The 25,037-nt window shown below is 45.6% G+C and overlaps 1 long non-coding RNA gene across 1 annotated transcript in view; it reads right to left on the bottom strand.

Annotated features, from left to right (window-relative positions):
• Nucleotides 1-24,621, bottom strand: part of LOC136483186 (uncharacterized) — a 48,014-nt gene extending 23,393 nt beyond the window's left edge. The window contains exons 1-2 of the long non-coding RNA XR_010765339.1: nucleotides 24,569-24,621; nucleotides 24,370-24,480 (exon numbers count right to left, since the gene is read on the bottom strand). This is a non-coding gene — a long non-coding RNA (uncharacterized lncRNA). The remainder of the gene's footprint in view (nucleotides 1-24,369; nucleotides 24,481-24,568) is intronic.
• Nucleotides 24,622-25,037: the final 416 nt, after the last annotated feature.

The raw sequence follows: 25,037 nt of genomic DNA, 5'->3' as shown, positions 1-25,037 counted from the left end.
ATCCTTCCTGCCCTCAAATCCCTCCTCGTATTTGAAATAAGCCTGTGGACAAACACGATATTTGTATGGATATTTTTTAAAGAAAAAGTTCAATGAAAGAAGCAATGCTATGCGAGGAGACTTACCCAGAACTCCCCAATGACCTATGCTGCCTTGTTGGCGTATGGCTCCATATCAGCGGCGATGGCATAGTGGTCAAACGAACAGGCCGCCAACGTGTTGTTATTGTACGTGACGACGCCGGTGTAGTGTTGCCTACACAGAAGACCCAGGATGCCATTAGGGGTGCGTGCACCAGCACCGGACACAACCACCCAGTTCCTGCACATGTGATTAAGAAAAATTAGCAGTTCATCTTTGTTTGAACTTATCATATGAAGTAGGGGCAAATAAAATGTCAAGTTTACTTACTTTTGCCCTTCAGGGCGAATCACTGGGCGTCGGTGAGGAAGCGGAAAAGCAGGGAGGCTCGCGGGACCTCACAGGTACACCCTCAGAGTAGAGGAAGAGGAACCCGTGCCTCCCGCCAACGCCTCCTGCTCGTCGAAGGGCGCCTCCTCCTCCTCCTCCTCCTCGTGCGCCCTCTCCACGGGCGTCACCGGCTCCGCCTCCTCCGACACCTGGAGACGTGCCAGGGGCCTCCTGCTCCTCGGGTTCCTCCTCCTCCTCGCGTCCGACCCCTCGGCCTCCTCCCCCACTTGGTAAAGCGACCTGACGGGCCTGTGACGCCCACCCGCCATCTTTGTTGAATCACCTAAAAAAAAGAAAAGTATTACATGTATTAGAAATAATATTCATGCTTACAAAACACTTAATTAGAAATAGATGAAAAATGATAATCAACTTTAGTATTACATTTATTAGAAATAATCATCATTATTTGGATTAGCTGGATCATAGGTCTCATCATCGCTATCAACATTGTCCAAATCATCAACAGTAATTGAAGGAGGAATGTTGTCTTCATTGTCATTGCCTAAACGTAATCGCTCAAGCATTTGTAGGTCATCCACATTTTGGACCTCATCTCCAGCATCCTCATCATCAACTCTTTCATTGTCTACTTCCATTTCTATCGCTTCGGTTAAGTCTATCACAAAGCTTCCTTGTAGCCCCTCTTCTTGAAAGAACTCTCCCTCATATGTGCTTGTTTTGAAGTTGTAATATTCATCGTTTGGGGCAGGTAGTTTACCATGTGGTGATACCTTGTGCACAATAGCCCAACCCTTAAGCTCTTTGTCTTGGCACGCGTATGGCATATAATACACCTGGTAGGCCTATTGAGCCACAATATAGACATCTTTTCCTGGGTAGACAGAATCTGGTTGAATCTCCACTAGCCCAAGATTAGGGGTCTGTCTCGTTGCTCCAGGATCAAACCAGTGGCATTTGAATATGAGAGGATTAAGAGCTTTGGAACCATGAAATGAAAGTTCATAGATTTCCTCAATTCTTCCATAATATTGGACCTCATTAGTGCCTGGTGTTAAAACTCCGCTATTTGTGGTCTTTCGATTGGGTCGACTCTGCTCGTAGCATGTTGTTTGAAAGTGATATCCATTCACGTTGTAGCCGTTAAATGACTTGACCCTAATGGCACAGCCGTTTGTAACCTATCTTAACTCGTCACTTATAGTAACATCAGTTTGGGCCTTCCATTTGAACCAAGAAATGAAAGCGGGCCTCCCTGCTCCCGCACCCTTTGAAAGAAAGGTATCAGTTTCCTGCAGGGTTGGATCCCTTCGTCCTTACCAGGTTTGATGAGTGAATTCCCTGTACCAAAGAGAAATAAGGGGGATGCGAAATAGTGTGACGATGTATCGAAACAAGGGGGTTGAGAACTTACCCAATGAATGGCTGCACCTCGACAAGGTTGGTCAACACATACAACATGATACCGCGCCACTCTTCATTTTTCAATTGCTTAGTGGTCGATGCACTTGCGCTTCCGAGCTGCCCTTGGAAAAGGCTGAGCTTCGATTCATTTTCGCCAGCATTGTAACGAGGGGGTGGATTATGCACGCTAGGAAGGAGGTTCGGTTTGTAGTATTTCTATGTGAAGGTTCCCACCTCCTCCCTAATGGTTTCCTCTGCAATGGAAGCCTCAATTTTGGCCTTATTTCTACATTTTGTTCGAACAGTCTTCAGACATCTCTCGATTGGATAGCACCATCGGGCCTGCATGGCCCCCCCATATGTGCCTCATAGGGGAGGTGCACAATCAAATGCTGCATCGGCAAGAAGAAGCCAGGTGGAAAGATCTTCTCCAACTTACAGACCAACACAGGTGCCGCTTTTTCCAAGTCACGAACGACGGACCGGTCAAGCTCCTTTGCACAAAGCTGGTGAAAGAAATAGCTCAACTCTGCAAGCACTTGCCATATATGATCAGGGACATAGCCTCGAACCATCGCTGGAAGAAGCCGCTCAATCCAGATGTAGAAGTCATGACTCTTCATCCCGTTGACTCGCAGAGTGCCTAAGTTGACTCCCCTCCTCAGATTCGCTGCATACCCATCAGGGAACATTAGCGTTTGGATCCATTGAAGTACTTCCCTCCTCTGATCCCTAGTCAAGATGAAATTGACCTTAGGCCGCCTCCATGTCTTGTTGCCTCTAGGAGGCTGCATCTCTTGCTTTGGTCTATCACATAACATTGTTAGGTCCACTCTAGCCTTAGTGTTGTACTTAGACTTTTCAGTGTCCATGAGTGTTCCCCAAAGTGCCTCGGCTACATTCTTCTCGGTGTGCATTACATCGATGTTATGTGGCAGAAGAAGGTCATCGAAATAGGGGAGCCTCGTCAAGCCTGACTTATGTGTCCACATATGTTGCTCACCATATCCCACAAACCCACCATCTGAAGCGGACATGAGAGCATCTATCTGCGCATGAACCTCAGCACCAGTCATCATCCACGGTGGAGGGTCTGTCACTACGACACCTTTTGTAAAGTTCTTGATGTCTTGTTTGAATGGATGCTCAGAAGGGAGGAATTGCCGATGTGCGTCGAACGACGAATACTTGCCACCCTTCCGTAACGAGATGAACCTCAAAGCTTCCTTGCATACTGGGCATGGGAACTTCCCGTGAACACACCAACCATTGAATAACCCATACGCCAGGAAGTCATGCATGGAGTACTGGTACCAAACATGCATTTTGAAGCTTGTCTTTGTAGCTCTGTCGTATGTCCATACCCCTACCTCCCAAGCATGGATCAATTCATCAATCACCGGCTCCATGAACACACCCATATTACTCCCTGGGTGTCCAGGAATTATCAACGACAAGAATATGTTATGTCGTTCAAAGGAGACACCGGGGGGGGGGGGAGATTGAGGGGGATAACAAACACGGGCCAACATGTGTATGGGGCAGCCATCATTCCACAAGGATTGAACCCGTCTGTTGCCAACACAACACGTACATTATGAGCCTCTCCAGCTTTTTCACGATATATGTCATCGAAGTGTTTCCATGCTTCACCATCGGCTGGATGCACCATCTTCTCCGGACTGTACCGTTTTCCATTTTTGTGCCATGTCATCTGTTTCACGGATTCCTCATTCATGAATAGCCGTTGGATCCTCGATAGATACGGAAGGCGCCGTACGATCTTCACTGGCAACTGCAGAGATACCTAAGGCACCAAAGGCAATACTACACCTACAAAATGAAGATTGGAGAAAGGCGATAACAGAATTCCTAGAAGGCAAAACCAGCGAAGAAGATGAAGCAAAAGTAGCAAGAATACAGGCCAGAGCAAGGAACTACACAATCTTAGATGGTGTACTATACAAGAAAGGAGTAGTCCAGCCTCTCCTCAAGTGCATATCGCAGAGTGAAGGCATAGAGTTGCTTCAAGAAATACACTCAGGAATTTGTGGGTCACACATTGGCTCAAGTGCGTTATCAGCAAAGGCAATAAGTCAAGGCTTTTATTGGCCAACACACATACAAGACGCAGAGAAGACAGTTAGAACATGCAAAGCATGCCAAACATTCTCTCTAGGGCAGTCAAAACCATCGTCGGAGACCCAACTTATACCTCTGACATGGCTGCTGCAAAGATGGGGTATGGACCTGGTTGACCCATTACCGCCATCACAAGGAGGAAATAGATTCGCAGTAGTAGCAGTGGAATATTTCACAAGATGGATAGAGGCAAAGCCTCTAGCGAAGATAACCTCAGAAACTATCAGAAAATTCTTCTGGCAAAACATCATCTACAGATTCGGTGTACCGAGGATTTTGACAGTAGACAATGGAAAACAATTCAATTCAGAGAACTTCAAAGAATTTTGCAAAAGCATAGGGACAAATCTAGCCTTCGCCTCAGTATACCACCCAGAGTCCAATGGTGCTGTGGAAAGAGCAAACAGAATAGTGTTCTCAGCAATATCAAAAACATTGCTGGGCCTACGCAAAGGAAAATGGGTAGATGAATTACCTAGAGTCATTTGGTCACACAACACATCCGTCTCAAGAACAATAGGATTCCCACCATTCAAACTGCTTTATGGAGAAGAGGCCATGATGCTAGAAGAAATAAAGCACGAAAGCCACCGCACAACGAGTCAGCTGATGTTGCAAGATGAAGAATATGCCAAAGAAACTATAGAAGCAATAAGACTGCAAGCAGTCGAAAACATTGCAAAATATCAGTCCCAAACTAAAAACTGGAGAGACTCCCAGGTGGTCAGGAAAGACATAAAACACGGAGACCTCGTACTCAGAAGAAAACCCAATGCACAACTGGTCGGCAAGTTGCAACCGAAATGGGAAGGCCCATACACAGCAACGGCAGCAGGCCGACCTGGTTCTTTCCACTTGACCGACAGCGAAGGTGTCACGACAACCCACACATTGAATATTGACAGCCTACACAGATACTACATCTAGGCAATGTACCAAAGGGCAACCTCCGCAAAATATAAGCGGAGGCCCCTCCATGCATTTACCTTAGATTTTTTTACTTCAATCAAAACAAAATGTAAAAGAGCCTACACTCTTTTCCTCACAGGGGAACTCCAAGCAGAGGTGAGTTTTTTAACAAGGCAGGCTCAATGTAAAAATCCTCTACAAGTATAAAGAGGTAATTCCCCAAAAGAACGACCCAAAAACTCAAAACCGAAAGCGGCCAGCTCTGGCGCCGCAATATTTGGTAAACAAAAAGTACAGGTCCTTTCAAAGCGCCAGCCGTAGGCACAGGCAATTTGAAATGACCTCTATGGTCAAACAGGCCTTTGACCTTGACAAAGACCTGTCCAAAGTCAGGCATCAAGGCAGCAAAAAACAGCCAAAACAGGCCTTCGACCTTGACAAAGACCTGTCCAAAGTCAGGCATCAAGGCAAAAAAAATTTGGCCAAAAAGGCCTCCGACCCTTGACGAAGACCTGAACAAAGCCAGGCAGCAAGGTCAAAAAAAATGAAAGCCAAAAAGGCCTCTGACCCTCGAAGAACAAATTCAGGCGCCAAGGAAAAACAACCTTGGCAAAACAGGCCTCCGACCTTAACGAAAAACACCCCTAGCATCAGGGGCAACAAATTTGTGGCGCTAGACCAGGAAGAAGGCCTCTAGATAGAAAGCTACCCAAGGTCTCTGCCATCAAAAATAGGAAAAAATAAAAAGTGCCTGACAAAACACTGCCACCAATGCGGCGCCAGGCTTCTTTACTCCAAAAGATCTCAAGGGGAACGAATGATTCAAGCAAGATATAGGCTATTAAAGCTAGGATACGATCCAACCAACAACGTACAAAAATGTTAACACCCGAAAGCCACCACCCCACTATAAAAACGGATTCCCCCCATGCCCTTAAGAAACTCAGTCAGCATAAGGCGCAAGGGCACAAGGGGGGAGCAAGGCATAGCACAGGCAAAAGCCATAGCGATAGCCATGGAGGCAGGGGTCTCCTTAGATATCCAAATCGGCCGTAGATATTATACGAAAACTCATAAAATCAGAGGCAACAGTAGACAGTCGGAGGCAATGGGAAAAGAGATAGGACCCACGGCACGGTGATGAACAGCAAAGGCCTACGGGAGAAGGGGGATATCGCACGAAAACTCGTAACATCCCCCTGGTGCCGAAGACCTAACCTGCCATCTCCAAAGATCAACCATGTCCCACGGGTGTGCAGCGTTGGAGACCCATACCTCCAGACAGCTAAAACACCCAGCTAAAGAAATATCTAGAGTCTCCGCCGTCTGCACAAGCTGCGCCAAACCTCCAGCCGGATCAAACAATGATTCAGCAAGCCTCGCCAGGCGGACTTCAAGTACGCCTCCGCTAGTCGAAAGACTACGGAGACTTCTACCCCGGCCATCAAGCAAGCACAGAGAATGAGAAAAAATGGGGCAGAGGTCCTGGCCGCCACCTCTGTATCGTGCTCGCTCGCCCAAGCAAAGGACAACGGTGTGCGAGCTCGGGACTAGACGAGATATGTAAACTATCACGACGGGCTCAAGCCACCGCACAAACAATCAAGAAAGTGAACCTATCTTGTATTCCATAAAGCGTCGAGAAACATTCTTATAGGACACCAACTTGAAATAAAATCCTAACTATTGTGGCGGAGGTCCGCGCCAAGCGAGCGCACGAGTAAACCCAGTGCGCTCGTCATCTATGTCAAACCTAACTGACTCAAACACGTCGTGTGCAATGCTGCGGGAAAAGGCCGAACGCCAATACTCCCAAAGCTCTCCGCTCACGAAAATACCGTCGTTGTAGAGAGTCAAAGGCGCAACATCATGCGTAGGCTCCCGATTCGGAACCTGCGCAAGGTTAAAATTTTCCACAAAACTGTTTAGAACAAAATAAACTTTATTCACAAAAGTCCAGCTGGACTGCAAAATACACGCTAGAACAACTAAGTGCTACAAAGAGCCTAGACCTCCGTCGCATCAGCCACAGCGGAAGTCTCTGGAGCGGAGCTCGCATTAGCTGCGGGCGGGCATGGCGCCTGCAGCCTCCGACCACCGCCACCACCGCCTATCGTAGACCCCCCCGAAGCGCCACCAGCGGCGGAGGCCTACCCGCAAGACCCTTCTGCGCATCCTACAGCATAGGATAGAGTGTTAGGGGCAAAAGCCACGAAAGCCTTCGCAGCATCGCCAAAAACAAAAAGCAAAAAAAACGGCTACAAAGACTACAAATACCTTCGCCCTCTTGTCCTCTGCCAGTTTCCGGGCAGCAGATCTCCCAAATGGAGCCCAAAAGTGCCCGATGAAATTTCTCAAGGTTTTTCGCAAACCAAGAGAGGTCTCACCAAGCTCCTCCGGATCAGGCAGCGCCCCCTCTGGAATACTTTCGGTATGCGTACACCCGCCGCATGCCAAAAGTTTGGCATAATTCGCCACTCCCGCTAGCGCCCCGTAGTCCATGCAACCATTGATCAGACCGGGGAGCTTTGCAAGGTGATGCTTTAGCCAGGAGGCGAGGGCGTACACGCTGTCTTCCTCTGGAGGAGCGGAGGTTTCGCCTCCGAGCTCGGCGACGGTGGCCTGGTAGTGGCCAACGGTTGCAGCAAGGACTCCTTTGACCGAGTCCAAATGCCTCGTCGTCAAAGACAACTGCTCCCTCACCGCTGCTACGGATTCCTTCTCGGAGGCAAGCTCTCGCCGGAGACCCTCGGTCAGCTCACTCGCCCTACGGGCCTGCTCGACGGACAAGAACTCCGCTTCCCGGGCCTTGGCGAGATCGGCCCTCAAGCCATCCTTTTCTCGCTCCTTCTCCATCAGAGACAGGCGGAGAGCTGCAAGAGAGTCCGACAGACCACCCTTTTCACCTTCCAGGCGCTCGATTTCTGCCTTGAGCGCTTCGATCGTGGCGTCTCAGTCGGAGACCTCGCGGGTGCAGCGCTCTTCCATAACAACACCCGTGTGATACCCCTGTGACCAGAGAAAAAAAAACAAAAGCGATCAGCAACGGAATCAAGAACAAGTCTAGAAGCAAGCATATGCAAAAAAATAATAATAATAAAAGAAGGAAAGGGGGAAAACCACCGGAGATGCACCAGGCTCTGGTGTTCTAGGTGAACGCGGAGAAGCTGGAAGAAATCCATGTCCCTCAGACGCTGTTTGAAGCGATCTGTTCAAAGAAGAACAAACGAACACGAAACGATAAGGTGAGAAAAGCAATTCTCACATTAAACGCACCAACAACCAAAGACCACCTCTGACGTCTCCAAGATTGGCAAGATAACACTCCTCCCAACCTGAGATAGAAGTGTCGGAGCAGCCTACGTAAAAAAAACAACAACAACAGCAGCTCAGGTCAGAGGGCAGATCAGAAACAGGCCAAATAATGATCAAAATAAAAACATTTTATACTCACTCGGTCCCGGCGCCGTCAGCCCTGGCTGCCCCGGACCGAACCTAGCGCCCGCAGCGGCTGCTCGCTCCTCCGGGGTGAGGAGTCCAGCCATGACATCACCTGCAAAGCAACAGATACACAGTATTAGCACTTAGCGCAATACGCAAAGGAATGAACTGGGCGAAGACAATAAACACAAAGATGTGCACCTAACGGACTTACTCATGAAAAGCCCAGGCTGGGCGGCTTGCTGTGCCCTCTGAGCAGAAGTCTCCGCCATATCGTGTGTCGGAGGCCCAAAAGGCCGAACTTCCTTAGCCTATGGCCCGGCGGGCGGAGGACTCGAAGAAGCCCGAGCCACCAGGCCCTCCTCAGCAAGCGCGGCCTCCAGCCGACCGACGTTGGCCGCAGGCATGGGCAAAGGCACGACAATGCCAGGGGACGAAGGAGGATGCCGTGGGACGACCTCCGTGTCCTCTTCAGAGCTTGAGCACAGCCCGCCAAGAACGTCGGGCAGAGGCTCGACAGCGCTATCTTCCGACTGTTCGCCGACGCTCGTAGCACCATGCGAGGAGCGTGCCGGTGCAGCGCTGGTTTCCAAATGCCTGGCACCGCTCACAACTCCACTCATCGGGCACACTAGAGCTACGGGAGAGCCGCGATCCCCTCCGCTCGCGACTCGCGCGTCCACAGATGGGACGGAGGAGCTCTCCATGTCTTCACTGCCGGCGGAGGCCACGCTCGCACTACCGACAGAAGACATGGCCGGCGCAATCAATGGAGCACTGCTCTTCTTCTTTTTCGTGGGAGCCCGAGCAACAACAACGCCCTTCCTCTTCTTAGACTCGGCCTCCGCCGTAACGTTCTTCGCGAAGGCCTTTTTCTTCTTTTTCTCAATCAAGGCCAGAACCTCGGCGGGAACCTCGCGCTCCCGGTAGACGATCTCGACCTCCTCAAAAACTCGATTCAACCGCGGCATGGTGCCCGCCACGGCCATCCGAGATGTGTACTCACGCTCGGAAATCTTGCCAACCAACCCTATGGCGGCCTCCTCAACCTCGGAGACAAAACTGTCCTCCGTCACCCCCTCCCCCAAAGACCGACCAAAACGGGGAAACGGAATCCCGGCCTCCGGCCCAAAGACAGGGATCTTCACCTGTTCCAACCGAAAGGCTGGGTTGTTTTTGCCCAGGGGCCAGTAGTTGGACGCCATAATCTCCTCCACCAGGTCGCAGCCACCGGAGTAGCGGCACGCTGCCGCAAAAGCCTGATCACAAGAATCCCTCGTCAGAGACACCTCCTCCGATGGATCCACATGCATGAGCGGCGCCATCTCCTCCATCCTAGAAGTCAATGGATACTCCGTGAACTCTGCGCCATCCTCGGCGGTGCTACGGACCCCATAGGTCTTCACATAGAACCATTGCTCAAGCCAGCCGCGATCTCACTTGCCCTTCTGGCAGAAAGAGATCTCCAGGCGGTCCACGCCCTGGTTCCTCTTAGACATAAAGGTGCAACTACCGAACTGGTAGATCACCTCCACCTCCTTGCCCTCTCGCACCTCCTTTTTCTTCTTCGGCTGCTTCTGCAGGTTGTAGTACGTGCAAAAGGTATCCACATCCGGCTCGGCACCATAAGACACACACGCCCAGCAAAATTTGCTAAGCGTGAGGAAGGCAGTAGGGGTCAGATGATGGAGCTAGACATTGAAGGTCTCCAACACCCGACGAAGGAAGGGGATGTAAGGAAGGCGGAGGCCGCAGGTGAAGAAGTCCCGAAAGACCACCGCGTACCCCTCCTCTGGCTCCGGAATAGTCTGACCCGGCGGAGGGATTTTAACCCTGGAAGAAGGAAAACATGACTCCTTCAACATCTCTGCGATTGCCTCCTCAGTAATAGAGGAGGGACCGAAGTCCTAAGACTTTATTGCCATATCTCCGGAGTCGGTGGTGATCAGGTCTTCGATAGACGCAGAGACACTCCCCAAATCCTCCTCCGCTAGTTTTTCTAACTCCAACGCGGAGGCAGAGGCAAGCATGCACTCCTCAAAGCGCGCACCCCAACCAACGGCCCTAACACTGAGAAGGTGGCGATAGGGACCGAAAAAGGCGGGCCGGCGAGTTTGGGCGGAGGCGGAAGAGAAAGCCACCGTGACAGCAGCCTAAGTGCGAGACGCAGGCAGAACACGCGAGGGCAGCAAAAGGCGAGAGCGAAGAGGGCAAAGAGCGATTATTCAAAGCAAGCGAAAGCGAATGAGCAATGTGGAGGGGGGACCCCGCCACCAACAACACCCTTATATAGGCCGTGGCCAGGCGGTCCGCCTCCCGCCGTACAACGGTCATCCCCGGAGAACTCGCTTGCCAAACAACGGTCACCTCCGGATAAGTCGAAAGATGCACAACGGCTATATTTGCAGCCAAACGGCTACTTTGACAAGACCAACGGCCGCGCCAGAGCGGGCTAGGGGGGAACCGGCAGAGATCGGTCGGAGACGTGACCAACGGCCGCGCCAGAGCGGGCCAGGGGGGAACCGGCGGAGATCGGTCGGAGACGTGACTATGCGCAGTCTCTGCCCCTGCGGACGTCCTTACTTAGGGCATTTTGAGCTCACGGCACGCTTAGGCGGACCGCGGTCTCAAAAGGGGGGAACTGTTGTAACATGGCCACCGCGAGTGGCGGAGACCTGCGCAGTCAGCAGGTTACGAAGGCGTCTCCGACCTGTTACCAAAACGGAGGTTGTGCTCCCACGCCTCCAAACCCAGGAGAGAGAACGGTTGGTTAGATTGAGCTTGCAGGTTGCGGGCGACGACCCTGACGCGGTCTCCGCCCGACCGGCTCGCAGGCGTCTCCGACCGATGGGGCGGAGGCCGCTCCGACAGGAGACTAATTAAATGCCAACATTGTTTGGGTATGTGCAGGTAACCAGATGAGGGCGCTCGTGGACTGCGCGGGTGCTCCAGCATGGTCTCCGTCCATCGGGGCGAAGACCCAAGCAGGAGATCGGCGATCCTGGGATACCGGAGGCCTACGGCTTTGGCACTACCAGAGGCGGAGGCCTGAAGGCTCATCGTCGGATCCTAAGGCCGGACAGAGCGGAAACCCATGGCGGAGGCCCTAAAGCCCACCGCCGAGTCTTGAGGCTCGATGGGCCGGTTGATCATGCGGGCCCAGTACCAGATGGCAGCATGGCAAGATTACCCCCGAGACGGAAGGCGAGTAGAGGAATATCCCAAGAATGTACTGTAGCAGTTGAGGGATACTACTGTAAACTCTGTGAATGTGGTAGTTGAGCCCTATAAATAGGGAACACTTGTAACAGTAAATGATTGATTGGTGAATGAATCAATGAAACCCTAGCTTTCCGTGCCATCTCACCACACGCCCTCTTGTCGTGCCTAACCCGAGCCTCCGCCGAGGGGCGACATCCGACGGGCGGAGGTCTCAGTCTCCCTCAACGTTGTCTGAAACCGCCAGTTTCAACATGCAGATTTCGATGGTGGCCGGCTGCAGGGCAGGCCGGTGCTGGCTCGCGCGGCCAAAAGAAGACGACGATGGCACACGCTGAGCGCGCGGACTACCGGAGCAGAAACGCTCGCGCATAGGGGTAGCGCGGCCACGCTCGCTGGGCAGTTTGCGGCGGCGCTTTGACAGGAGCTAGGGCATGGGATGCCTTGATTTGCCGTAAGGAAAACAACCAAGGACGGTGGCTTGATATAAATAGGGAGTCTCGTGTGATTGATCCAGATTCCAACTCGATCAGGCTGAGCTGGTGCGACCGCAAAGGAGCAGACGTTGGCACACACGTGGTCCACAAGCAGGGTATGGAGCCGAGTACAAGCCCATGATCGATGACGCCAGGCCACAATTGAACCTTGAGTCGGATTGCTGAGATCCCAAAGAAAAGATTTGGCTCATAATTTGAGTCATCCAAACAATTAGATTTTACTCGTATAAATGGGAAAAAGCTTCAGCAAAAATCAGAAAATTTCCCAGCATAGATACTAGAGACATTTTGATGGACGATGATCTCAAATGAATTATTTGGAGCGGAAGAATGAGATTCTGGGAAACTCCAAACAAAAAGGATTAAGCTTGATAAAGCATGGATTTGAATTTAGAAAAAGACAAAGACAAGCCGGAGAAAGATAAACTACTTACTAAACGTGCTTCAAAATTTTTCACAATCACAACACAGCAAACATCACATCAACCAAGCCCATCGAATTGTTTTTAGAAAATTTTGAAAACCATATTTTTCTACATCTAAACTTGTGGAAACTTAAACTAATATTGGAAAAAAATTATATCAATATTGAAATCATTTATTTTACTTAGTGTTTTCTATGCACAACCCAAAATCAGATATTTTAGGGTGTGACAAAGAGTCACCAACAATTCATAATGTGCCGACACTGACCAGATCCATAAAGCCATGAACCATCCTTGCAGTACTACATGGATGCAAGCACGGTACGAACCACACGCTGTGACCTGTGATGAAGTGGGTGGTGATTAGTGGGAGGCAACGAGGTGTCAGTTTCTTTCTTGGCAATCATAAGAGCGGATTGGTGAACTTCCCAATGCTTCCCAATCGTGATAAGCGGCAACATGAAGATATGAGATACGAGTGGTCTTTGAAACACTACTAGAATTGAGTGCTCCTTGCATCAGTCAGGATGTACTTCTTATAGTCAAGTACTTCCATGCCGCAGAAAGATGGATCGAGCTATAAGGTCCTTGCTTTAATTGGTTTTTTGTTTTTTTCCACCAGATCATTTTGTTTTGGTCACCAATTGCAATTTCTTATAGGGTCAAATGCATATATAAGTAAAGAAATGCTTCCCACACGTGCATCAATGATAGTGACACATGCACTGACGTCGTTGACAGAAATCGAGAATTACATGTATAATTATTCAAGAGAAACGATCTTTTGAATAATCACTAACATTCTTAGCAATTCCCCATAATAATCTTTTGAAGAATCACTAACATTGTCTGGAAGCTTCTTATCTGGTTATCAAGCCAGAGATGAATCATCAGTTACCTACATGAAACTATACTCCATTCCATCCATAGAATGTACATGTTTCCACCAATTCATATTTCAACGCACTCACTTGTATGGACACCTTTTATGGAGTCTTGACAAAAGATATTATCAGAGGTCAAGACAAATGACAATAGCAAGACTCCTGTGTTAATTTTGATTTCCAGCGGCTGTGTACATGCCCATCTCTATAAATGAATTAAGCAAGACATTTATCAAGAGTGTGTCTAGGCTTGATTCTGATCCATTAGAATTGAGAACACAGAAAAAAAAAGAAAGAGAACCAGATAAGTGAATCGGATGGTACTCCCATTCAGATGACTGGCCAGCAGGAGAAGGCCTCCCGGAGAAGGCTGGCGAGAGAAGGCCTCTGTAGAAGGCCGGCGGGAGAAGGCTCCGGGAGAAGGCCTTCCGGAGAAGGCCGGCGGGAGAACGTCTCCCAGAGAAGGCTTCCCGGAGAAGGGTGACGGGAGAAGGTATCCCGGGGAAGGCTGATGGGAGAAGGTCTCCTGGAGAAGGTTGGTGGTTGAAGGATCACAGAGAAGGTCTCGGACGAAGGTTCCGGACGAAGGGCCGATGGTTCACACCGAAGGATCTGCGGAGAAGGCTTCAGAACGAAGGTCTAATGTGGAGGCTCAGCGGAGAAGGCCCCACGACGAATGTTCCGGTCGAAGAAGGTCCGACCGGAGAAGGTCCGCTAATGAAGGCTCGACCGGAGAAGGTCTCCCGATGCAGGCCCGGCCGGAGAAGGTCCCCCGACGAAGGCCCGGCTGGAGAAGATCCGTTGACGAAGGCTCCAACACGTGAGGGGGATAGTGAGGCGGCAGTTAGGGTTTGTGAAAAAATAGTGGGAGAGGAGAGAAGCCCCCTTGCCCTCATGATCTTGGCATTATATAGGCAAGCGAAAATTTACAAACGACCCCTTGGTGGGGGTTGATTTTACATGCCACTTCAATGGCGCTAGTTGGGCCTCTTCTATGGGACTTGGCCCATATGAGTATGGCATGTCCCAACAATCTATGTGCACTGGAGCGCAATGGAGGCTTCCCATTTCTTGAAGTGTGCTTTCTGGTGACTCTTGGAGAAACCCTGCTGAAGTGACAGTGCTTGCTGGGAGGCATTTCTTTGATAGATGGGCCAAGACAAGGATTGCATCATCCACATGACATATTCATGTGCTCGGATAGCTCTTGGGATGGTGAGGCTCTCGACACTGACAGAAGGTTCCTCGGCCGACACATGTACTTGAATCCGTAGAGGAAAAGTTGGCTTTTGGTAGTGACAGCAGTTGTTCTCTCATCAGGCAACCTGTGTTAATTTCTTACAATACACTTGTAACATGGGGTGGCAAAACTTCCCAGTGTTTCCCAATCCTAACAAGTAACACGATGGTATGGGCTGTGTTATGAGTGATCTGAATGTCTGTTGCACTACCGCTTTGGGGCTTGGCTTTTACCTTGCGGGATATAGATGATCCATGCACCAAGTCAAGTTGTTTTTATAGTCAAGCCGGTTCAATCCATGTTCCTTCATTTAGCCCGAATTTTCCATTGAAACATGTTTCATATTCTTTCGCCAATTATTAAATAGGGCTCAGATGCATATGTATGAAAATAAATGCCTCCTGCATGTACATTGATTTCTAGTGAGTATTGAAACTTGAACGCCAGGAATGTAAATGGAACAAGATATTGAAGGAATGAATGACTGTGTTGATTAATGTGTTCTCCAAATGAATAAGTGATTACATATATATAATCATCCAGTGGACGTGTTGCCTATTCCAATGGACAAGTCCGTTCCTTAAATGTCCAGTATGACAATCATTAATTCTAACTAGTATGTGCTTAACAATGTGTATTGACATAAGTAACTACTAATTGATCATCCAAATATATTTGGATCCTTGCAATCTTCATTTGATCATCCTTTGATTATACATAACCCATATAAAAACCCTATGTCGAAAGTCAGACGACAATCTGAAGTATATATTGATATGACATTAACACTCCTTTCAACACTGCTAACAAAAATCAGTTTTAGAGACGGTTGTTTTTATTTACAGAGGTGGGCAGGTTTTTAATCGCCATTTACCAAAGCGGTTGGAATACTCGTCTCTAAAAACCGATTAACGGAGGCGGGCACTGTAAGATGTCTGCCTCCATAATTCATAGTTCCCAAAAATCCCAAAAACGAAAAAATTATGTCGTTTCCAGGACTCGGACTCGTGATCTAGAACTCGACACTTACCACTACACTACTGAATAACTGGAAATTATGTACAGCATTCTATCTCTATGTACAAACATTTCGTAACCTTGTATTGAATATTTTGACTACTAAGAGTACCCATTACTCCTTCCCAATCCATGATTTTTGGGAAGAATGAAAAAAAAATCCATCTCCAACAACTCTCAAACTCACCTCCCAATCTTTTGGAACTTGGGGAAAAACGCCACCTTGCACATATAGATGCACGAACTCCAGGTCCAGGTCGTGCGTATCTTCTCCCGCGCCTGTATACTTCGGCCAATCTAATGGTGGAAGGACGGGAAAGAATAAAGAGTAAAAAAAGGGTTCCTGATGCAAATGTCCAAGAGAGAAAGAATATATAAAAGTGGTTTGAATAATTTAGATATAGTATAGGATTCCTGATGTAAAATTATCATCTATATTTTTGGAGTGAGTTATTAGAAACTGTTGGTGATGATCTTATTTATTCCTCCCAGTACTTTTTAGCAAGTTAGAAAACTCCATTGTTTTGGGAAGAAATTCTTGGAACTCTTGGAGATGCTATAAATGAACACAAATGAAAAAAGTTTCAACTATAAAGTTTTAAATCTTGTCAAGCACTACAACTTTGGTATACGATGTGTCTCCAACCGAGATTATTTTTAAAAATTCAAAATTTTGAATCTAAAAATATGTGAATTTAAAAGAAATATTTGGGACTAAATAACTTCAAATAAAAACTTATCAAAAGAAGAAAACAACTTTGGTATTAACAATCTGAACATTCATGATCACTTAGAAATTCTAAATTTTGAATATTGTTCTGTGTGCACACTTCGATGGTAATGGTGGCCTTGGGAGTCGTTCGCCTCCATGAAGGTGAAATCACTGCATTCCCATCCTTCCCATAATTCATTCTCATGCTGAAAACATTACCTTGTTCCATGTAAGCAGTGGCAAAAACTTTCGTCATGTCACTTCGAAGAACATTATTATGCGTTGGTGCTACTCATGTAAGTATTGTGCTTTCCTATTTGAAGTGTCTTAAATAGCAATTTGTATTTGGCATACTCCTACTATGTGTATAGGTGGATGTGAGGATGCTTATAAGAGTGGTCTTAGTTTGGTGGTTGGAAATTCAAGTATTAGTTGGAGTTGTTTCACATCCACTATGTCTCACATCAACAACAAACTGTGAAAGGAAGATTACTCAACCTACAATTTGAAGATTTTGAATTGCTTCCTCTTCATGTAGTATATTGTTTGTCATTGTTATATCAAAATTTCTAATGTCCTGGTAACATATTTGATTGTTAGGAATGGGACTTGAGCCATACCTTTGTAATAATTTTCATCCGATGCATCTTTCTTATATAGATTGTCTGAAGCCAGAAACACTCAACTAATCAAGAAAGTAATCATGATCCAGAATGAGAGTTGTATGTAAATGTTTTGAGAATTTTGTGAATATTTACGTGGCAAATACTGATCAGGACCCAAATTAGTTGTCTTTCTAGAAGTAATAATTAAGGACACTTTGATAGCATCCTCCTTGGGACACGTCGTGATGAATCCATCATAAGCATCCGGACAGGCCACCGTGGCAGAACATCCTTGCCTAGCGTAGCGCACCACCCCAGCTGATGTTCCATTTCAAGAGATACACCAGCACGGTCGCCAGTTCCGAGGCTTGTTCATCGTACAAGCCATGTGCATGCACACAATCGTCGTAGACATGTACATGCAGTAGTAGACACTTGCAACTCGTGTACAGAAACTATTACACGTTGAGTAGTTGTTGTGTGGTGACGTGGAAAATAAACTACTGTGTGTGTGTGTGTGTACCTTTGCATCTTACAACACTTTTGTTTTGGTTGGACACTCCATATATATAGGGTCGTAGACAAGTTGTGAAGAAACGGGTACTAGATGTGTGGATACCTTTATATCATTGTGATTAATAAAGACCAAAATATAGACGGTGCCGGGACTATTAATAAAACACCACCAACACTGATTTTCTAATTTTTTTTCTTTTTGTCCAACATTCCATTTTCCGAGGGTCACAAGTTCTTGATAAAAGTCACTAGTAGGATTGGGATGCATCAAGAAATAGGGTTCGGGGTTGCTGAGGGACTGAAGCATCCAAGGCAGGGAGAATGGGGAGCAAGGTAGGCCAAACACCCCCACGTCGCTCATCTTTTGCTCCAGTTTACTAACTTCCATAGCATGCTTGCGATCCTTTCCCTCAAAGTTCTTGATGAAGCAGTTGATGGTGTGCTCCCTGGTTTGGAGTGGCAACCTCAGGTTCCGGATGTCCTGAAACTGACATCCTAGCTAGGAGGCGCCCAGACTCGTACTGTCGGACATGAAGATGGTTGTTCCCGCTGCATGATCCTGGAAGAAGCGCAGTCGATCCTTAGCAAGGACACACTGCCTGGTGGTAAACTACAGAGAATGGGTAGTCTTTGCATGTGGAGGGCTCTCCATCTCGTCCATCTACTGCCTCACATCACCCAAGAATCCAAGAGCTCTGGGTAGCATGTAGTATGACCCAAGAAATGAGCTAATTGTTGCCTCTCTCCAATATTGTAAAATATTTTGTTTTTAAAAAACGAAAAAGTTTTAAGAATGCAATATTCTATTTCTAAAAAAAAAATCGGCAACATGATATTGCATGCTCCTCCTTGACTTGTTCCGCGGGCCACCACCGATCACCCACCTGCTTGCCATGACCGCTTGCAACTAGTCTTGCGCATATATATAGCATTGTTTCATATATATGGATATAGACTAGTAGTGAAATAAGGTGCAGTGCTTGCAGTGCCCTGTTATTGAACAGGGCAGTGCTGGTTTGATACTTTTATGCTGTTGTGATTAGAGAAGCATTAAGCTTTGTTGCAAAAAAAAAAAAGACGTACGGGCTATAATTATCACTACCACCAGGAGCTTCCTTATTGTTTTGTTTGTCAAGCATTCCATTCTAAGGGTCACAAGTTCTTGGCGGAAGTGGGATTGAGAGGCATCATGAAATTGGACTTGCTCTTACATGGGCTGCAGGCACTACCGAAGACCGGCTCTTTGCCGAGTGCCAAGTGGTTTGCCGAGTGTTGTTTTTCGGGCACTCGGCAAAGACGTCTTTGCCGAGTGTTTTTTTTGACACTCGGCAAAGAAGCTCTTTGCCGAGTGTTTTTTTTTACACTCGGCAAAGAAAATTTTAAAGCACATTTTGAAGCAGTAAATTAATTCAAAGTATTGCATGCCGGTCTCGATATTTTGGAGGTAAGCGTTTCTCAATAGTCCTGTCAAAATCTTTTCTGTTCCTATGGTAAGGGTGATCCTTAGGTAGCAACCTACGATATCCCATATAAACTATCTTTGAGTTCTTTGGCAAATGTACCGCATCGGTGTCGTCCAAGCACTCGACACATCTAGTATAGCCTTTTATCTTCTCTCCGGACAAGCAACCTTGACCTGGCAGGTCAGTGATTGTAGCGATAAGTACTGCCTTGATCGTGACATATTCCTTTTTGTACTCATCCCAAACATCCTCCACACCCTTTTCAAACATCTCCACTAGTTCATCGATCACTGGTTCCAGAAACACATCGATGTCATTCCTAGGTTGTCTTGGCCCTTGGATCAGTAGTGGCATCTGAATGTATGACCGCTTCATACAGAGCCAAGGTGGAAGGTTGTATATACAGAGCGTCAGTGGCCAGGTGCCATGATTGCTTCTAACCTGGTCGAAAGGATTCATCCCATTTGTGCTCAAACCAAAGCAAAGGTGCCTTACCTCTCCACCGATGTTCTTATAGAACATAGTATTGACTGTCCTCCAGTTCTTCCCATCGGTGGGGTGCCTCATCATTGTATCTTTCTTATGCTCTTCGCCAAGCTAACGCAACAGCTTGACTGACTTTGCACATGCAAACAGCCTATGCACCAGGGGAGCTATAGGAAAATACCAAATGACCTTCACGGGACCTCCTCTGGTCTTGGTACTCTCATCTAACAGACCTTCTTTGTACCGTGGAGCTTCACACTTAGGACACGCATCCAAGTCTTTGTATTCATCTCCATGGTACAATATGCAATCATTAGAACACGCGTGGATTTTTTCAACCTCGAGGCCGATGGGGCAAATCATTTGCTTGGCCAGGTATGTCTTTTCTAGTAACTCATTTTTTCTAGAAGCAATTTCCTTATTATACCTAACATCGCTCAATCCGTTTGTCGATTTGAACTCTAATAGCATGATGTCGGCTTCCAATTTGCTCATTGGACAATTCTTATACAATAGTGTTTTGTCATCTTGTCTCATTTTCTATAGCTTTCTCAACTGTCTTTCACTAAGACATCCGATCTCTACATTATGTAATAGCTAAGAAATGCCATCGTTATCCTCGGTGTCGTCAGCTAGCGTGTTCCTAAACACATCACTAACTGTGGCTATAGGTTCTGAGTTGACACCGGGTTCCTCGTCAGCATTGTGGATGGCTACGTTAGGCATAGCCACATCATTATCGTTTTTCTGCGGAACATTCACACCAATCTCGCCATGCATAGTCCATATCGTATAGTTTGGCATGAACCCCCTGGTAATCAAGTGCATTCATACATACTCAATTTGAGCTAATTTCCTTTGATTCATGCAATCTTTGCATGGGCAGAAGACATGGTTTCCATTCCTAGCATGGGCTTTGGCATTGATGATAAATTGGCTGACGTCATGCATGGACCGCTTGTCTGTTCAGGACAGATGCATCCACTCTCGATTCATCTCTACAAAAAAAATATTGAGACAGTAATTACAAAGAAATTAATAAAAAGTTGAGCTTCATGAACAACAATTGTAGCTCGAAAGTACCATTTATTCTACACTTATTTAATTTAGTCACCTCATTTTTGGAAAATATTATTGTACACTAATTATTGGAAAATTGAAATTGGTAGCCCCGACAATATAAATTGAAAATCATAGCCCTATAAAAAACAATTATTGCACAATAATGAAGAAAAATTATTCTACTCGATGCCACATAAAAATAGAGACACTAATTAAAAAAAAGACTAAAATTGAAGACATGACCATGAACAACAATATAGCTCCAAACAATGTGTTGTTAGGTGACACATAGATTAATTTGCTCACCAAAATTGTAAAAGAATCTACTCTACTCTTATTAAGAACTAATTATAGCATCACATACTAACAATGATCTTGACCACCATGTAATTAGCTAGAATTTTAAATATGTTCAAAGACACCAACCTTTTGGACGATGCATTCACCACAATTTCCTTGCAAGCCTTGCACAAAGTCCAATTGAAAAAGTGTTCTCTAGCGTGGAGAAAGAACTAGAATGAGAATCAAGCAATGTAGCCATCAAAACAACCGTAATTAAGCAACAAAATCAAAGGAGTTGATGCTTGTTACTAACCTTAAAGCAAAAAGATCAAGTCATTCTTCCAAATCCAAGAGCTAGCTTCACGGTGAAGAGCAGCCGCAACAATGGAGGGAGCGGCCCAAATGCGCGCCTCTGTGCTCGGGATGGAAGAGAAGAGGAAGGAGAGGACGATGCCAGCTTTTTGTACTACTATTTTATCACCGTCGGTTCTTGGCTCGAACCGACAGTAATAACACCAAATCACTGTCAGCTCTTGGTTAGAACCGGCAGTGATAAGTGGCCACCAACTCACTGTCGGTGCAAGCCACAAACCAGCAGTAATGTAGTCCTTCACTACCTGTTTTAGTTCAGTCCCAATCATTTTCTCATTTTTAAGCTCGGAACCGGCAGTGAAGGTACATCACTCCCGGTTCTCACAAATCCAGCAGTGATGAGGCCAACAGTGATGTCCAAATCTGTAGTAGTGACCTAAGATACGAGGCAGACATGCAGTATCACTGTATTATATATATGTCATACCTGGAGACTGGAGGTTGTCGTAGGCTTGGGAAGCACCAGGATTGTTCATGTCACAGAAGTAAGGCACCATGCAGAGTATGTGAGTGTTCCACCATACAGAGTATTCACACCAAGCTCTGAACGGTGCTTGCAGTGACTTATTAGTTGGGCCAACCAACAGCGTGAACCGTTTCAGGGCACAAGCAAGCACAGGAGTCACATAATCTGCGACTCTCAAGGTGCAGCCACCGTACTATATTGGCCACATATCCATCTGTGCATCCATTAACTTAGAAAGTGTATTTTCAGGCCTTTAAGATAATTAACCTGATACTCGTACAAGCACTAGGCTAGAGCTAGGCCCAGTACTCCTCTGTCAGCGAGCCATTTGAGAGAAGCCTTCATCCCATAGAGATTTTTCCTCTGGAACCTCTTGCTTGCAGTTGATGGACTCTTGATAATTCTGGCTCTTGGAGTGGATGAACTCACCAAAACCAGCACACCATCGTACAATTGTTTTATCACGTCACATAGCACCAAATGCAGTTGCAGCCTTTGTTTGTTTGCTATATATTTTTTTTTCTTTCTAATGATGATCATCATCAGTTCGATAAGAACCCGGCGCTGATCATCACTTCATTGCTGGTTTCAAACCGGCTGTGATGACGTTTATCATCACTGGCAACTTTCAGCATTGAAAGGGAAAAACCGGTGGTGAAAAGGGTTTTAACCCCACAGTAATCAAGTTTTTGTATCAGTGAAAGGGTTGCAACTAGACATGACACAACTTAAGTGGTTTGAACTAAATAAATATTAAAATTTCACAATGGAAAGGATGAAAACACATATTTTGTAATTGAAAAATTATCATAACCACATAGAGATTAGTTATAGAATAAGTAAATTGTGTCCCGGTGTCTTAGCTAGGATTGGAACCAATGACCTCAAATCTCACGCGAGGGTTCTTACCATCTTGGCTGCAAAAATCAAAATTGTACTATATAAACATTGTGATTGTTTTAATTTCACATGAATTAGCAGTGATACATCATTGCTCCTGGTTACAAAGCAAGTGACACCAATGGTGCAGAGTGCAGACAATGATATGTGTTTTTTGTAGTAGTGAAAAGACCATCAATATTTATATGTTGTAAGTACTCAGTTTATGCACCGGATATTTAATACTTATGTACTCCAATATTCTATATACCCGCTGGAGAACAGATTGACGGGTTTGTATATATGATGACTAGGAAGAGAACAAACGAATCATTACAGTACAAGGCATACTCTATTTGCCTACCCAATATAATGAAACAGACTCAATAACCCATATAGTGCGCTTGAATGATATAGCACAATAAGATCAATGAAGGGTGGTCAATAGAAGTGCTAGACTATATATATCTCCAACACTACACAGCCTATCTATATATAATATTTCACTTCAGAAATGTAGCATAAAAAATTTATGCTAGAATTAGTAGTTACCTTGTTTCTATATGGTCGTAGGCTTGGGATGAATCAAAAATATTGTTTGCACAACGTTCCATCCTTGCTCAGCGTAAATTGAGCAACCGGAGAGGCCATTTGAGAGAAACCTTCATTCCACGGAACCATTTTTCCTGTAAAATCTCTTGCTGGAAATTGATGAACTCATGACACTTCTGGCTCTTGCATTGACTTGATGGACTCACCAACACCGGCACACCATCGGACAAATGTTTTTTTACATCACAAAGCACCAAAGCTAGCCTTCATAGTCGATAAGGACGTGATCCGTTAGTCACTCCGTTATTGCCAATTGGAGGAGCACTACTACAGAATGGACTTGTTGTCCCAGGCGGTAACGGCCTTTAGTCCCAGTTACCGCGCCGGGACAACGATCCCGGGCCCGGGTCATCGAGCCGGGACTAAAGAGGGACCTTTAGTCCCGGTTGGTGTTACCAACCGGGACTAAAGGCCCTCCAGCCGAGCAGACGTGGCCGCATCTTTAGTCCCGGTTGGTAACCCCAACCGGGACTAAAGGTTCCTTTTTTTTTCTTTTTTTTAATTTGTTTTCAGTTCAGTTACACGTATTTGTTTAATATATAATATGTTTTTATGTACGTATTCTACGCTGCTAATATAAATACACGCACGCATATAATTACATCTAATTCTCATCTTGAGCATTATTATATTCGAATAAAGTATGAACCTATATATATTATAGATATATATGTATATATACAACACTTTCATAATCTTGTTCTCGAAAATAACGATATCAATAAATATTTAATTTACATCATTTATTCCTTAGGATCAAAGTAGAACTCGCCGTTGGGATTTAGCACTTTTTCTAGAAGATATCCTGCTATTGACTCTTGAACTGCTTTCAGATGGTCTTTTTGCATGACCCTTCGTTTCAACCATTCAGTCTTGTATTTGAAATAAAAGGAAAAGTATTAATACATATATATATATTCATTTAAAAATAAATAAAAAAATTGATATATACGTACTCTGAGGACATCTTTAGGAGTTCTTCTTATGTGCGCAGTGATAAATTCATAAACGTAGTATCCACACAAGTTATTACCTGGTTCCTGCCGCAAACACCACTGTACGAGAAGAAGATTATTCTCATCATCTCACACGTGAATTAAAGTACGATATAGTAATTAAACATGTGGGGAAGTGTATATAGTACAACTTACTGGTATTTCAACTACATTAAGTGGTGCCTTGCAATCCTTGCGATGTTGCCGAATAAACTCTTTCCAAACCCTGTGCGACCAATAATGTACGATCGTTAATAAATTATGGCAAAGTCTATTCAATAATAGTTTTACGCGAGAGATCGAAATTACCCCTGGATAATGTCTATCATATCTTGGTATAGTGCCCGCTCTTTTCTCAACGAGTTAAAGATTACTAACCGACTTGAGTTTAACTCAATGACAATGAGTATCCAGTGAAACCTGCATTGGTTTATACACACACGTACATGCATATAAGTTGTTTTGATATTACATAAAATGTGTAGACTACATTATTATTAACACTTACTCAAAGTTGTACGGGAAAAGTATTGTTGTCTTGTCGTGCTGCTTCACGAAGAACATCATGATATTCTCCTGTGCTTCAGATACCCACCGCTCCTTGACAATAATACCGGTTTTGAATACGATATAAGGATCAATGAAGCCAACACTGGTGTCTTGTATTCAAAACTTTTCAATTTGAAGTCATTTAGAGTTCATAATACTAGAGTCAAAGTGTTTTTTTTCATTTGACCAAATTTGACTTGATCAAACTTGCTCAAATGAGACACTAAATGACCTCAGATGAAAAAACTCTGAATACCAAGTTTGATCATCTCAGCAAGATCTACAATTGTTACATAGCTTATTTTCCCATTTGAGAAATTTTTATCAAACACTAGTCACAACTTCTTGAATCTCATATAGACTTTCTAAAACTATGTCACACACTTGTGAAATTTGAACTACATTTTATTTAAGCTTTCTTAAATGAA

This window comes from Miscanthus floridulus, chromosome 9, assembly GCF_019320115.1.
Source record: "Miscanthus floridulus cultivar M001 chromosome 9, ASM1932011v1, whole genome shotgun sequence".
NCBI lineage: Eukaryota > Viridiplantae > Streptophyta > Magnoliopsida > Poales > Poaceae > Miscanthus > Miscanthus floridulus.
This window is presented reverse-complemented; position numbering and strand designations above follow the sequence as displayed.